The sequence below is a fragment of the Drosophila gunungcola genome, unplaced genomic scaffold (assembly GCF_025200985.1).
Source record: "Drosophila gunungcola strain Sukarami unplaced genomic scaffold, Dgunungcola_SK_2 000058F, whole genome shotgun sequence".
NCBI lineage: Eukaryota > Metazoa > Arthropoda > Insecta > Diptera > Drosophilidae > Drosophila > Drosophila gunungcola.
Window position 1 is genome coordinate 408,095 of NW_026453221.1, and position 14,617 is coordinate 422,711.

Below are 14,617 nucleotides of genomic sequence, written 5' to 3' on the forward strand. Positions count from 1 at the left end.
TTAAGAAGGAAGTTCAAAAATCATGCGGCGTCGGTTTCGGCCTTTTCCAGAAATTTCTGCCAGCTGAAAAATCCGCCATTTCGGCTTAGGACAAGCTTCTCAGCAACAGCTGCTCGTGGAACTATCTGGCATCACCCGCAAAAATACTAATTAGTATTTTTTTTGCTAAACACTAATTTCCGACACTAAATTTGGCTAGGCATCTGGCTACTCTCCAAAGGTCGCTAAATGCAAAAATAATCGCCAGTTTTCAAGCCAAAACAAACAAACGTTCTTCAGGCGCCGCTACAATATCCCCAATGGAGGGGTGCATTACAAGACGGAGGAGTAGCCATTTGTGGGAACCTCGTGCGCGGCGCTAGTGGACAAGATGGCCCGCTGGGGTCTCACTTTTGATGGATGTTCGACCCTCTCAGCTTTATGGAACACATCGAGGAAAAAGCAGCCACGTATCAGGTGGATTTACGTCACCTTCCACAGGCAATGCCAGTTCTATTGGTTGGACGGGCAGAAAGCTGGTTCCGAACGAGCAAGATTAAAGGAGCGACCTGGGCAGTCTTCTGCAGGGAGTTCTTGGAATTTTTCTTACCGCCTAGATACTTTCTGCGGCTGGAGGACAAAATCGGGTCCAAATCAGGTAGACCTGCGCTTGCTCATGCAGCGGGCGGGGTACACCGAGGACCAGGAACTCGGACGAGTTTATGAAAACATGCTGCCAGAATACCAGCTATTCACGCGGAGGAAGGATTTTGGGACGCTCTCCGAGTTGAAGCAGTTGGTCGTAAACGAAGCCGTGGACTATAAGCAATCCGGCCCCTTTGCACCGGGTACCGTAGGTTTAGCAACTGCGGCCCCACTGCCGTCCAACACACCCCCATATACCCAGGCAGCGACGCGGGCAGCGAGTGAAGTCCACCATGGAACTATAGTTCCAGAATACGAAGCCACGATAGACGTACGCTACGCATGCAGGAATTGCGGTAGAAGAGTGGAGTGCCAGCAGCCCCAGTTGTTATTCTGCTGGGAATGTGGCCGCAGAGGCCTGCGTACCTTCGAAGACCAGAGTCGGGAATCGAGACCGGGCTTTGAGCGGTTGGGGACCGCTGGAGGAACCCGGGAATCTCCCCCAGTCAGTATATCTTGAAGTTCGAGCTGGAGAGAGTCTGGACGCTGGTGGTCATCGACGGGCAAACATTCATGGCCACACTAGACACCGGCGCGACTAGAAGTTTCATCAGTGAATCAAGAGCATTGGAGGTCAACCGTGGGAATAACTGGAGAAGGGTATTTACGAGGGTCCGACTAGCCGACGGGTCACGACGTGACCTCACTCAAGCACTGATAGCAAACATTCAATTGAGGAGAAAACCAAGTCAGGATGCCCCTTTTAGTTATGCCCACCGTGCTTGATGACCTACTACTGGGAGTAGATTTTCTCTTCGGCATTAAAGCCACCCTTAGCTGTGGAGGGGATAACCTACTCCTGGGATCCACAACTGACACCGCCACAGGAACGCAAGGATTACCAGCGAGGAACGGCGCAGCGAACGCGGCGTGCGTGGCAGTCCCTCCTGGCTCAGCAGGAACGCAAGGATTACCAGCGAGGAACGTCGCACCAAGCGAGGCGTGCGCGGCAGTCCCTCCTGAATCAGCAGTAGCACAAAGTCCACCAGCAAGGCACGGAGAACCGAACTCGGATTCAGCCGTGGAACACCCAAGAAAATCTAGACGACGACGACGCCCACAACCAGCAAGGACCAGCAGCTTAGGAGTAAGTCTAAGCGAGGAGCCACCTTCCAGTCACCGTAGCATTCTACCCCCCGTCGAGGAACAGGCCGTGGAACGAAAGGCCCTGGCCACCATTAGCACCACGAAGGATTCGGAAAACTGACGAAATGACTTTTTAAATTTCGCTTGTAGATTTTTTTGTTTTGTTATGTTGGTACACTCTTCCCTTACATCTGTACCAAGTTTCAAGTGAATCCCCTTTTTTGTTTGGTTGTGAGAGGCGTGAAGGTTACAAGTTGTTTTTCGTGCTCGGCGATTTTTTGCTATCAAAAAATAAGGATCAAAGGATTTGCAAAAATTTTTTTTTAAAACACTTGAAATGTTGACATTGGCATACGGTGAAAATGTTGTGAGTAAAACAAATGTTTAAAAATGGTATAAATTTTTCCAAGATGGCCGGGAAGATGCCAATGACGAACCTCGCTCTGGACGCCCAAGCACGTCAACAACTGATGAAAACGTTCAAGCAGAGAAGAAAATTGTTTTGGAAAATCGTCGAATCACTATCAGAGAAGTTGCTGAAGATGTCGGTATATCGCTTGGCTTGTACCATGAGACGTGTGTAAGCGAAGTTTGTTTCGAAATCGCTGAATTTTGACCCAAAGGACCGTTGCATGAGCTTCGCTCAAGAGCTGTTGAATGACGTCAACGACGACCCAGACTTACTCAAAAGGGTCATAACTGGTGACGAATCATGAGTATATGGGTATGATATCGAAACCAAAGCCCAATCGTCCCAATGGAAGAGCCCAGGTGAACCAAGACCGAAAAAGCAAAAAATCGCCGAGCATGCCTCTCACAACCAAACAAAAAAGGGGATTCACTTGAAACTTGGTACAGATGTTAGGGTAGAGTGTACCAACAAAATAAAACAAAAAAAATCGATAATCGAAGATTTGTTGCCCGCGAAATTTAAAAAGTCACTTTACTTTTTGAACACACCTCGTATGTTTACAGCACTACGAGTTACACTATGGATCAGCAGCGCTCAACAGATCAGGCACCGACCGACGCCGCTTCCGCCGCCGAGGACTCCAGCCAACGACTAAACAACCCCTCGGGACACTCCACGCGTGCGCTCCTGGGTGACATGTGGGTCGAACCCACTGCATCCATTCAGGACGCTACCGACAGTCTGGCCGGTGAGCTACCCGACGTCAAGCTCGATGACATCCTTGAGCTGTGGGAGAACCGTGGAGGTTCCCTTGAGGTGGAATCGGAGGCCGGCCATGGGGTCGACAACGACACCTACCCACGCCAGTAGCAGCCATGGGGTTGACAACGACACCCACCCGCCACCGGAGCCACCTGAGCTGACCGCCAGTAGCAGCCACCTGGGACAATAGAGCAAGGAGCCGTGCGACTTCCGGTTTGGGCGCCACCGCAATCCCACCCCACCAAGAGCAACAGTCGTACAGCAGCCTAGGGGCGGTCTACGAGATTATTTCGGACACGGAGTCTAACAGCTCAGAGACCAGGACGACGTTCTTCGTCACGCCACCCCCGAGCTATGAGGCGGTGTTTGGACCCGGGCCGTATCCGAGCCCTCAGATGATGGTGGCTAACAGCCGACGACGACAAGAGGAATCCGCTCCAGCTACGCTGCAAACGGAGTACCAGCGGCCGGCCAACCCAGAGCGTGGGATTCTCGACTCACCCAAACGTCAACAGCGACAACCTGGCCGAGTGGAACGAGGTGAGAGGAGTGCGGTTAGGGACAACGAGGCAGGGACCGAGTGCGAGTGGTTATGCGAGGATATAATAAATTAACCTATTGTTAGACTGTGAAAAGTGAATGTGTTTCAGGTTCCCTGGGGTTACGGGGGTTGACCGGGTTCCCTGCGGTTACGCGGGGTGGTGATCATAGTCAGGTTCCCAGCGCTTACGCGGGGCGGTCGGGTTCCCTGCGGTTACGCGGGGTGATCATAGCCAGATTCACTGCGGTTACGCGGGATGGTGATCATAGTAAGGTTCCCTGCGGTTACGCGGGGTGGTGTTCATAGTCAGGTTCCCTGCGGTTACGCGGGGTGGTGATCATAGTCAGGATCCCTGCGGTTACGCGGGGCGGTCGGGTTCCCTGCGGTTACGCGGGGTGGTCATAGCCAGATTCCCTGCGGTTACGCGGGGTGGTGATCATAGTCAGGTTCCCTGCGGTTACGCGGGGTGGTGATCATAGTCAGGTTCCCTGCGGTTACGCGGGGAGTGGTGTGTTTAGCCAGGTTCTCTGCGGCCACGTCGGGTGGTGATCATAGTTCCGCGGTTACGCGGGGCGGTCGGGTTCCCTGCGGATACGTGGGCATGGTAGATTTTTTAACCTGCGCCTACGCGGGGTGTCAGTGTTAATCAAGATTACCTGCTGATACGCGGGCATGGTAGTTTTAGCTAGTTTTCCCTGCGGCTACGTGGGCTTAGTGATTTGACCTAGTTTTCCCTGCGGCTACGCGGGCTGTGTAATTTTAGCTTGTTTTCCCTGCGGCTACGCGGGCTGTGTAATTGGGTATTCGGGTATGAAGCTATGCTAGAATTCCCAAAATTCCGACCACGAGAGTGCCCTAAATCAATCCCTTTGACCGATACTCCCTGCCTCAACTGTCTCAACAGATAATAAATTTATCTGGGGAGGATCCTGGGTTTACTGAGACGCCGACCCCAGCAATCTCATCTCTACAGTGTTAAGCCTGATTATTCACCAGGGCCCGATGGAATTTCTGGCTGCGTGCTTAGGTATTCTTAAATTGTTCAGCTTATCTCCTGGAACCTTCCAATTTCCACAAATTTGCAAAGAGTCATTTGTACTTCCTCTTCACAAGAATGGATGCCAAAAATTTTAGGGGTATATCTAAGTTGTCGGCTATTCCAAAGCTTTTTGAAAATATTGTGACTCCACATTTGCAGCCCCTTTGTGAATCAATTATTTCTCCGTGTCCACACGGATAAATGAAACCCAGATCAACCACCACTACCCATTCGGAGTTCACTTCATGTGTAATAAGGAGCTTCCAAATTAATCTTCATTTACACTTAAGTATTTGACTCTGAAAATCACTTACTTTTGGTTCGGAATCTCGACCTTTTAGGGTTTCCAGTTGACCTACTTAGATGGATTTTAAGTTATCTGAGTGGCAGGCTCAAAAAACTTAAAAACTTAACTTATAATCCTCACCTTGTTGACTCCGGCGTCCCACCAGGGAAAACTCTCGGTCCGCTTCTTTTTACCTTATTTATTAATGATCACCCCTTTGTTATAAGTCACTCTCCCGTATGCAGATGATGTTAAATTATGTCTGCAGCATTAAAATATAACCTGCCACAAAAATTTACAATCCGATCTAAATCTCTTTCAAAACTGGTGCCTGGATAGTTTACTAGATTTAAACGGCTCAAAGTCTAAGAAGAATACTTTTTGTCGTGACAATCCAAAATATAAGACTTATACTCTAAGAATTGTTATTGTAAACGATTTTGGCGTCCTTTTTGACCCAAAACTAAAGTTTTCCGATCATAGGAGTGTGCTTGGATTTATTAAAAGGTTGTTAAAAGGAATTGAGGATCCCTTTACCACCAAGACTTTATATGTTTCGTTTGTTCGTCTTATTCTGGAGTACTGTTCTCCCGTCTGGAGTCCTCAATATGGAACACATATTAACTGCATTGAATCAGTACAACGAAACTTTTTACTTTTTGCTTTACGGCGCCTCAAATGGAATGCAAATCTTATATTACCTTCTTATTACTAATAAATAATTTACCCTTCCTAGCCAACCGCAAAACGATGTTTGGTATTGTCGTTATTTATAAACTTATACGTGGTGAGATAGCCCCGAAAATATATTCTCATAATATAATATTAAATCATTGTAGATCTAATATGACATGCATTAGCCTTTCAGAGTATTATGCTCTGACTATAATAGACTTTACCCTATAATATCTAATATTGACTCTTTGCCGCTCTTAAAACTTTTATTCCTTATCTCACTAACGCAAATTTAGATCCTACGTTTTCTCCGCACTTTTATCCCTTTCTTCTTATGTCACGTCTATCCTGTCGCGAATCGTGTCGTACAATCTACGCTTAAGCCAGTCTGGACTTACGGCTACCAGCAGTGGGGAAACGCGAGAAGTAGCAACATCGTTAATGTATAGCGTTCTCAATCCAAAATCCTGAGAACTATCACTGGGGCACCATGGTATGTTCGGAAAGAGATCATTCACAGAAATTTAGGTGTTCTATCCGTAAGAGATAAAATATCATCCAAGCCATCTCGCCAGGGGCTAAATCCGGGCTCTCTACCGAACCCGCCTACTACGCAATGACCTTCCAGCTCAGCAATAGTTTAGAGCCTTCGACCTCCTGCTAGACCTGCCACGTCCACCGCTCCGAGTATAATGACTTGACGCCGCTGCTGGTTCAAGCTTTCCAGGTTCTTCCTATACTTCTTGAGTGAATTTTCTAATTTTTTGTCCATTCTGTAATAGGAAACGCTTTGGTTGATCAGCTCGGAAGATATCTATTTTCGCACTTTAGGCTACTTCGTTCTCTAAATTAAATGTATACTCTGTGTGCCTTTCCTGTCACCGTATGTCTTATCGTCGCTATAACTGTTGACATGAAACCAGTCATTTTGAATGGGCCCTTGTATTTCGGTGCTAACTTGGCTGCAAAGCCACTAGCTGCGTTTGATAATGGGTGTTGTCGTGAGAATCTGTTCCCGTAATACTTTTATTACAATTTCTGTAGTTGCTTTTCTAACGGCTGCTAGCCGTCCACCCATTTGGAGAACTTGTCAAACATAACTAGAAGCATGTTATTGTCTTGGCTAGACCTTGGTAGTGGACCAACGAAGTCTATGCAGAGGGTTTCCCAGGGTGTTTTTGCTATCTGTGTCAGCATTTTCCCTGCCGCCTGCTGCTGCGAGGTCTTGTACCGTTGGCATGTTTCACAGCGTCGTACGTACTGTTGTATGTCTCTGTGCATCTCTTGCCAGTAGTATGATGCCATTACCCGGTGCTTCGTTTTTCTAATCCCAAGGTGGCCTGCTGTCGCTTCGCAATGGTTTTCTCGTAGAACTCGTTCCCGTTCGTTCTTTGCCACGCATAGCTTCCACGGTTGCGTATCCTCGCCTGCGGCCCATGACGGTAGATGTCTATATAGTTTTCCTTCTAGTATCGCGTAATATGGCCATGTTTTTGGCTCTTTTTCTATTGCGAGAAGTTTCTGTTTTATCCACACGTCTTCCTCGACTTCAACTCCGTGTACTTCTTGCTCGAGCATTCGGGAAATGCGTCTGCCACGACGTTAAGCCTTTGCGATATCGTACCTCGAATGAGTATGGCTGCATTGCCAATGCCCATCTGGCAATTTGTCCTGAAGGGCTCTCGATCGAGTTAAGCCATTTTAGAGCTTGGTGGTCAGTGATGACGACGAAGTGGTATCTCTCCAGGTTCATCCTCATTTCCTGGATGCCCCAGTGTATTGCCAGGCACTCTTTTTTGGTGGCCCAGTAGTTTTGTTCTTTTTTGTAAGTTTCCGAAAGGCGTATGAAATAACGTGCTCGCCGTTTTCATACTCTTTTGTGAGTACTGCTCCTAGTCCGCAGTTACAAAGGTTCTTCCAAAGTCAGGAGCATCCAAGACCGGTGCTTCTGTTCTGGCTTTCTCTAGGCGTCGACCGTTGAACTTTATTGACGTTGCGGGTGTGGTGTGTGCCCTGGGTGCCCGCTCTGGTCCCATGGGCATCTTCCGTTTCCCGTCGTATCATTCCGGCGGCAGCAATGAGTATTCCATCCTGTACGCATACCCAGCAAAACATTCTTGGTTGGTTATTGCATCCACGTGCTATGTGTCCCATTGCCTTGCACATCTTGTGACGCCTCTGTTACCAGTAAATTCCTGGTGGTTGGTGTTCCCAGTGAGCTTCCGATGTTTGTTGCGTTGTCTGCTGTGCTGTATGCTCATGTGATTGTAGCGCCTTGAATTTTTCGGCTAATAGGAGGTATTTTGCCAGGGCTTAGCATTCTCCGCGTTTAGCATATCGTTTGAACTCAACGCGACTGTTTCGGTACACCCACGCATGATTCTCCGGAGTTCTCGCGCATATTCCTTCGCCGGCTCTTTCTCGCCCACCACTTTGTGTGATGCTTTCCATAGCATTCTTTTCATGATCCCCTGGCCTGTAAAACTCTAGGAATTCATTTCAAAAGGTGCTCCATGAAGGCATCGGGTTTGGGTGGGTGATACCGACGCTGCGGAAGGCCCGAATATATCACTGCTTGCTGAGTTTTACACAGCTTTGTATGCTTGGTGCTGGCGCTGCGCAATTGCTTATTGCGCACTGCTTGGCGTTAGCGCTGCGGAAGGGCCGATTGTGTACTGCTTGGCGTCGGCGCTGCGGAAGTACCGAATGTTTTATGTTTTTTTTTAATGTGAATGTCGAATTGAAGTGACGATAGATCGTCACAACATCTAAATTTCGATTTATATACTTATATGTTTAAAACATTGAAGCTATAATGATTTTCAGCCAAATTTTTCGATCGTTCCTATGGCAGCTATATGATATTGTTCTCCGACTTAAATAAAATTGTAATATTCTAATTGTTCCAATGGGAACTATATAATATATACGTCCGATTTTAATCAACTTAAACCATAATTCAGAAATAATAAACAACTACTATATCTCGAAAACAGAAAACAGCAAAGTTATAATTTTTTTCATTTTTTTTTCCCGATTGTTCCTATGAGAGCTATATGATATAGACGTCGTTTTTACATTTCCGTACTTTTATTGAATCTTTTTCTTAGGGATACTAACAATATCTGGGTAAATCTTAAATTAAAGAGCTATATTCCAGTCAAGAAGACTGACACAAGATTAAGGGGCTTGTTCGGACGTTCGATGTAGTTAAGAGAACTATTTTTTTTGCAAATGCAATTCTCATTATTTCATAAATCCACCACTCTGTTATAATTTACCGAATTTTATGTAAAGAGAGTCACGAAAGAGACAGATCAACGGCTCGTGTTCATTATTTTCTATATAACGAGCTGAAGAAGTTATCTAAGCAGCTGGTCGCGTGATGTCAGCATTGAGCATTGACATAAGAAAAGAACTGAATTAGAATTTATTGTACATAGTAATAGACAAGTTCACCTTTTATCGTTTTATTTTCTAATTGGTGGAAAAAACCCCAGAGCATTTTTGCTCATCTATGAAAACTCTGAATTGTCACAACAGGGCTCTAAAAACTATTGTAGAGCTGGAATAACGTAATTAAATAATTTAATTTATTCATCAAGTTTAAAATTAAATGACTTACAGCCTTTAAAACATCTTAAAAAGTGCAGAGGAGTCATTTTTTTATAGGTCAGGTGAATTCGTATCTTTTTCCAAGCTATATTGACATCGCTGTTCCTTCTATTTGCAAGTTTGTAGATCCAACTTTTCCCTCCATGAGCCCTCATGGGTGCTTTGTTCAATTTGTAATGCATTATGCCCTGTAATATCTGTAGAAAAATCTATTGCACGTTTATCAGCAAACATCTATGCTTTTCTTGAATCTTCTAATATAATATTTAGTAATTTTGTGTCTTGCTTAATTTTTAATTGAAGTTACATTTATCTTAGTATATAGCAGCTCATTGTTTATTAGAAACCAAATTCATAATACGCTGGCAGCCCCCATCGTGACGTTCCTATTAAGTCTGGCGGTTTAAGGACTGACATCTTGAACTTCTTGGTAAAAAGTTGTGCTCCACTCACCCGTAGCACAGTCCGGGCTCTTTGGATTGATCAATTTAAATATGTTCCAGTCCTTCATTATATTTCGCCATCGTCTGAGCTTTCAGATTAGTTAAGGCACATTTCCGCTGCCAAGTTAGTTTCTAATAAATATTGCATAAGATATCAGTCGGTAGTTCTAGAAGACTTTCAATTTTCCTGGAGTTACGTGATCCATATTTAAATTCACTTGGGACTAGACATGTGCGTTGTAACAAAACCTGAAAGCGTTGTTCTGTCCAGAGTAGCAACCTGAAGATCCATTTCATCCTACTATTGAAGGACAATCGATTACACTGCTTTTACAACGAATACTTTCTGAGGCTAATTATTTTTATATCTGGCTTTGTTTGGCTCGAGCTTTACTCATGCATTGTAATGGCTGATGTCCCTAACATTTTGTATATTGCAATAAAATCCTGTTATAACTCATGTGATCCGCGCTACTATCCCACTATTAAAGAGTTGAGATATCTTAGTAATGTTAGGTCCAGAAAACATAAGTAATATAAAGAAACCGGTTCTCATTCTGATATTTCTATAGTGCTCGGTCAAGATTAACCGTACTAATTGCTCAATATTTTATAAATTATTTAGAACATTGAAGGGTCCAGTTCTGGCATGGCCCTAAACTTTGTTAACACCCAGCATAAATCTAATTCTTATCCTTCCTATGTATCTTGTGCAAACACAACTGCAGGTATTTGACCAGTATTTTTAAACGATTTCTGGTTAGACCTGTTAAGGTTTTTCGTGGATCTCCTTAGATGCATCTGAAATTAATTTTTACTCTTTAAAAATTTAACTTCTAGTCCTCTCCGGCTTACCTCCGGCTTCACACACTTTAGTAATTTCAATGTAAATATAGAAGTATTTAAAACTCACAAATTATGCCTTAATGCTGTCAGAAATTAACTTAAATATTCTTTTGAATACTGCTTTAGTCGAATTTAAAACACACAAGAGACAGAAGTGCAAGTGGCGAAACACCGAAATTGGCCAATGCAGTTACAGTAACATAATTTTTTTATATAAATTAATCCAACACTTTATCAATAATGTTAAGTGAATTTGCAATAATATAAATATATTTATGCATATGTGTATAATTAATTTTCCAAACTCAGAATACCACAATGAGAGCTCTCGTCGATAATAAAAGGGGTAAGTGAGTTGCGTTCGACTTACTGTCAAACAAAAGTATATATATGACATATATATAATTAAATATTCGGCGGGTTATGAGTGATGGAATTACAAAGAAATGTGCATTGATATATATATAATTAAATATTCGTACTATAAGTTTTACATAAAAAAAAAACTTTATTTAATTTTATTTATCAACTAGTACAATTATTATTATTTGGAAGAACACGTCCTAATTGTTTTAGGTCTCAAACTGAACTCGCTTCTTAACTTAAACTTCTTTGACGATCATACCTCGGTTTTGAGCTTTAGAGCTTTCTAAGAGTGGAGTTGGCGTTAATTGAGTGAGTTTTCTAATTGCCCTTTGGATTGTTGATTGATAATGCACCAGCCACTCAATCCAATTGTTTAGTCTAGAATCTTGGAGTTTTGCTCGCATGGTAATTTTCCATTGGGATCCGAAAGTGTTGGAACGAACTGATAACGTAATTTGATTCGTTCTGGATGTTTAGTCTAAGGCTTGGGTACATTTGCAATTAGATATCGGCTGATTCGTTTTGGATGTTTAGTCTAAGGCTTGGGTACATTTGCAATTAGATATCGGCTGATTTGGGTACTAAGGGTGTATGTGTGTGTAGGTGTGTGGACATGTGCATAAGAGTTATATGGGATTATGGATATGTCACTCCCCCATACTTTGAATTTGGCCTGTCCTCAGGTGGAAAGGGGTGGATATAACATTATATTTTCTTCTATCTTAACTGAGTTTGGTAGATCGTTTACAATTTCTGTACTTTTTAGTGTCTCTTCCTTTGGTTTTACATATTTTACAATTAATTTACTTGGTATGTGTTTAAACTTATAGAATAGATACAATAATATTCTTATGATTGTAATTGCAAAAGTAGTTGCTGTTATTATTTGAAATACATTATTATATTTTGTATGTGCTTTTATAATTTCTTTTGTTTGGATATATGACAGCGGTTCTAATTTTGTTACATTATTGTTTATATAAATGCTTTGTGTATATTCTAAATTGGTATTTGAAAGTATGAATTCATCGAGCTGTACTGAACAATTAAGAATTTTAATAAAATTATTACCAAATATAGAAATTTCTTTATTAATGCAATTTTGATTTAAAAATGTTTTAGGGATATTCCATGTCAATAAAATATTTGGTTCAACATAATTAATTTGGAAATTTTTATGTGTTTTGGTATATATACAGCTTGTGGATTCTTGTTTGATTATTCCATTTATACATTCATCGAATACTACTTTTCCTGTTTCTTTATTAAATACTTTTTCTTCGTGAAGGTAATACTTATCAAATATATTTTCTGTTAGAATGGTATTATTATCATCTGGATACGGAATTATTTCAAAAATTGGTGCTTTTATAATTTCTGTAGGAATGTGGGAAATTATCAAAATTTCATTTGTGTCTGTTTTTAGCCAAGTGGAAGTTTTAATTTTCAAAAATTTCTCAGAACTTATTCTTGTTAAATCATCATGTTTTAATAATTTTGGATTAAATATACCAAGTCTCATCAACTGCATTCCCAACTCAATATCCTCTATGTATTCCGTAAAATGTTGTAAGTTAAATATTAAAACACTAGCTTGTTGCTCCCTTTCATCAATAATCATATTTAAATCCGTGTTTTGTATGCTATTTTCTGATAAGTTACTTATTTTCTGCTCTAACTCTTCCTTATCATCTTGATCTAATGTTCCGAATAAATATTTGTAAGTTGTGCCGATAATATTAAATAACCCTCGTTTGTTACGTTTGGCTAGTTTAATTCCATTTATTTCTCTTTTGAGTTTTGCTGCTAAATAACGAATTTGTAAAATGTCATTAAATTCATTTGCTTCTTTTAAAAGACTTTCAAATATTTGCTTAGTTTTGGTTAGGTTTATGCTTAGATAATGATATTCAAAATTGGTTGGAATATCTATTGACCCGGTTTTGAATACAAGGTATCCATTTTGGGCTTTAATCGGATTTATCTCAATGTTTTGTCCCATTGCCATTTTAGTTATAGTCAATAAAATTATCGAGAGAGTGATAATCTTAAACAGATTGTTGTGCACTTTGGTTTCCTTCTGCTTCCCTGGAATTATCGTATTTACTTTTATTAATTTTCTTTTTCTTTTTAAACTTTGATTTATAATGAGTTATCTTTCTACCTCTATTAGTTTCTTCAAAATGTTTATCGTCTATTTTCCTCAAACTTCCTGTTTTTTTAAATGGGTTTGTAGTTTTCGAATTTACTAATGGTGATTGTCTAAATCTTGTATCTATTTCAAAATCATGTCGTTTCTCATTTAACCTGTCAATCTTTTTCGTTTTTCTTTCTTGTGTATTATATTCGGGACTTCCTGCATACATGAATATGTCAGCTGGTATTCTATTCGTCGCATTATGTTTAGTTTTGTGATTATAAATGTAAAGAATTAATTCGAACTTAGTAGACTTGTTTTCTATGTCTGTTTCGTTTCCTATTATCCTTAATTTTTCGTTTACTGTTTTATGGAACCTTTCTATATCAGATATACCGTTTTTGCTCGTAGTTACTTGAATTTGTACTCCTTCTGAATTTAACCAATTGTGTAAGGCTACACACATAAATGCTGAATCTTTATCTGCCTTAATTTCTTGTGGTTTTCCCATTTCATTAAATACCCTTATTATAGCTCTTTTAGCTTCTAACCAATCCTTACTTGTGACTTCTATGAGAGTGGCGAACTTGGAGTAAATATCGATACAGGACAAGAATTGTTGGTTTCCTACTATATAAAATCTATGACAAATTTTTCTCTTATATTTTGTATTTCTGGTGTAGTTTCGAAAGATAAATTCGTGTTCCTATGTTCTGTTTTTGCGATGTTACAGATTTCACATTCATTAATTATGTTTTGTATTAATTTTTGATAGTCAGGGAAATAATATTCGTCTCTAAACCAATTAGCTGTTTTTTCGATTCCCGGATGTAATAGGTCTATATGTCTTTTTAATATTTTTTCCTTGAACTCTGCATAAGTGAGGACATCTTCTAATTTTTTGGTGCATCTTACTACTTCTGTTAAATGATTTGGATTGAATATTTCTAGATATGCTTGTTGGAATATGAGAAAATCTGAATCATCATGAAAGTATAATGCACTCTTTTTTGTACACAAATATTCCTTGATGATATCTTTTGCGAAAGTGTTTGACATGTTTATGTAAGTTATTTTGATTTTTAGTTTATGAAAATAATGTTATATATCTTTAATTTCTTCATTTCCCTTATTAAATTCGATCTGTCTCGAATAATAGTTGATTGGTCTTTCTGTGATTGCAATGTAATTCTGATTATCTTCATTTGCGCTATGCACCGTTGCATCTATGCTATTTGCAGCTTCTCCTAAAAATTTTTCTTCGGGGATGTCTTCGAACACATTTTCTTCTATTTTAAACCCTTGATAGTGCGTCGGCAACATAATTTTCTTTTCCTGGTAAATATTTTATCTGATAATCGAATTCATTTAATTTAATCTTCCATTTTTGTAGTTTCATATTTGGTTCTTTGATATTGTTTAACCAAACTAAAGGTTTATGATCACTTAAGATTTCAAAAGGTCTGCCGTAAAGATATGATCTGAAATATTTCGTGGCCCATACAATTGCTAAAAGTTCCTTTTCTATTGTTGAATAATTAATTTCATGTTCATTTAATGTTCGGCTAGCATAACATATTGTTTTATGATTTTGTGATAGAACTGCTCCTATAGCTATGTTGCTAGCGTCTGTAGTTAAAGAAAATGTTTTATCAAAGTTGGGATAAATTAAGATGGGGTCAGAGGTGATTAAAACTTTCATTTTTTCAAATGCATCAATGTATG

The 14,617-nt window shown here is 40.7% G+C and overlaps 1 protein-coding gene and 1 long non-coding RNA gene across 7 annotated transcripts in view; one reads left to right on the plus strand and one right to left on the minus strand.

Annotated features, from left to right (window-relative positions):
* Positions 1–14,617, plus strand: part of LOC128264148 (neurotrimin) — a 350,308-nt gene that overhangs the window by 185,435 nt on the left and 150,256 nt on the right. The window lies entirely within an intron of this gene.
* On the minus strand, positions 8,538–11,505 carry LOC128264152 (uncharacterized). Its single transcript, XR_008268659.1, has 3 exons — positions 11,015–11,505; positions 9,111–9,297; positions 8,538–9,050 (listed from the first exon to the last, which is right to left on the minus strand). It is a non-coding gene; the product is annotated as an uncharacterized LOC128264152 (long non-coding RNA).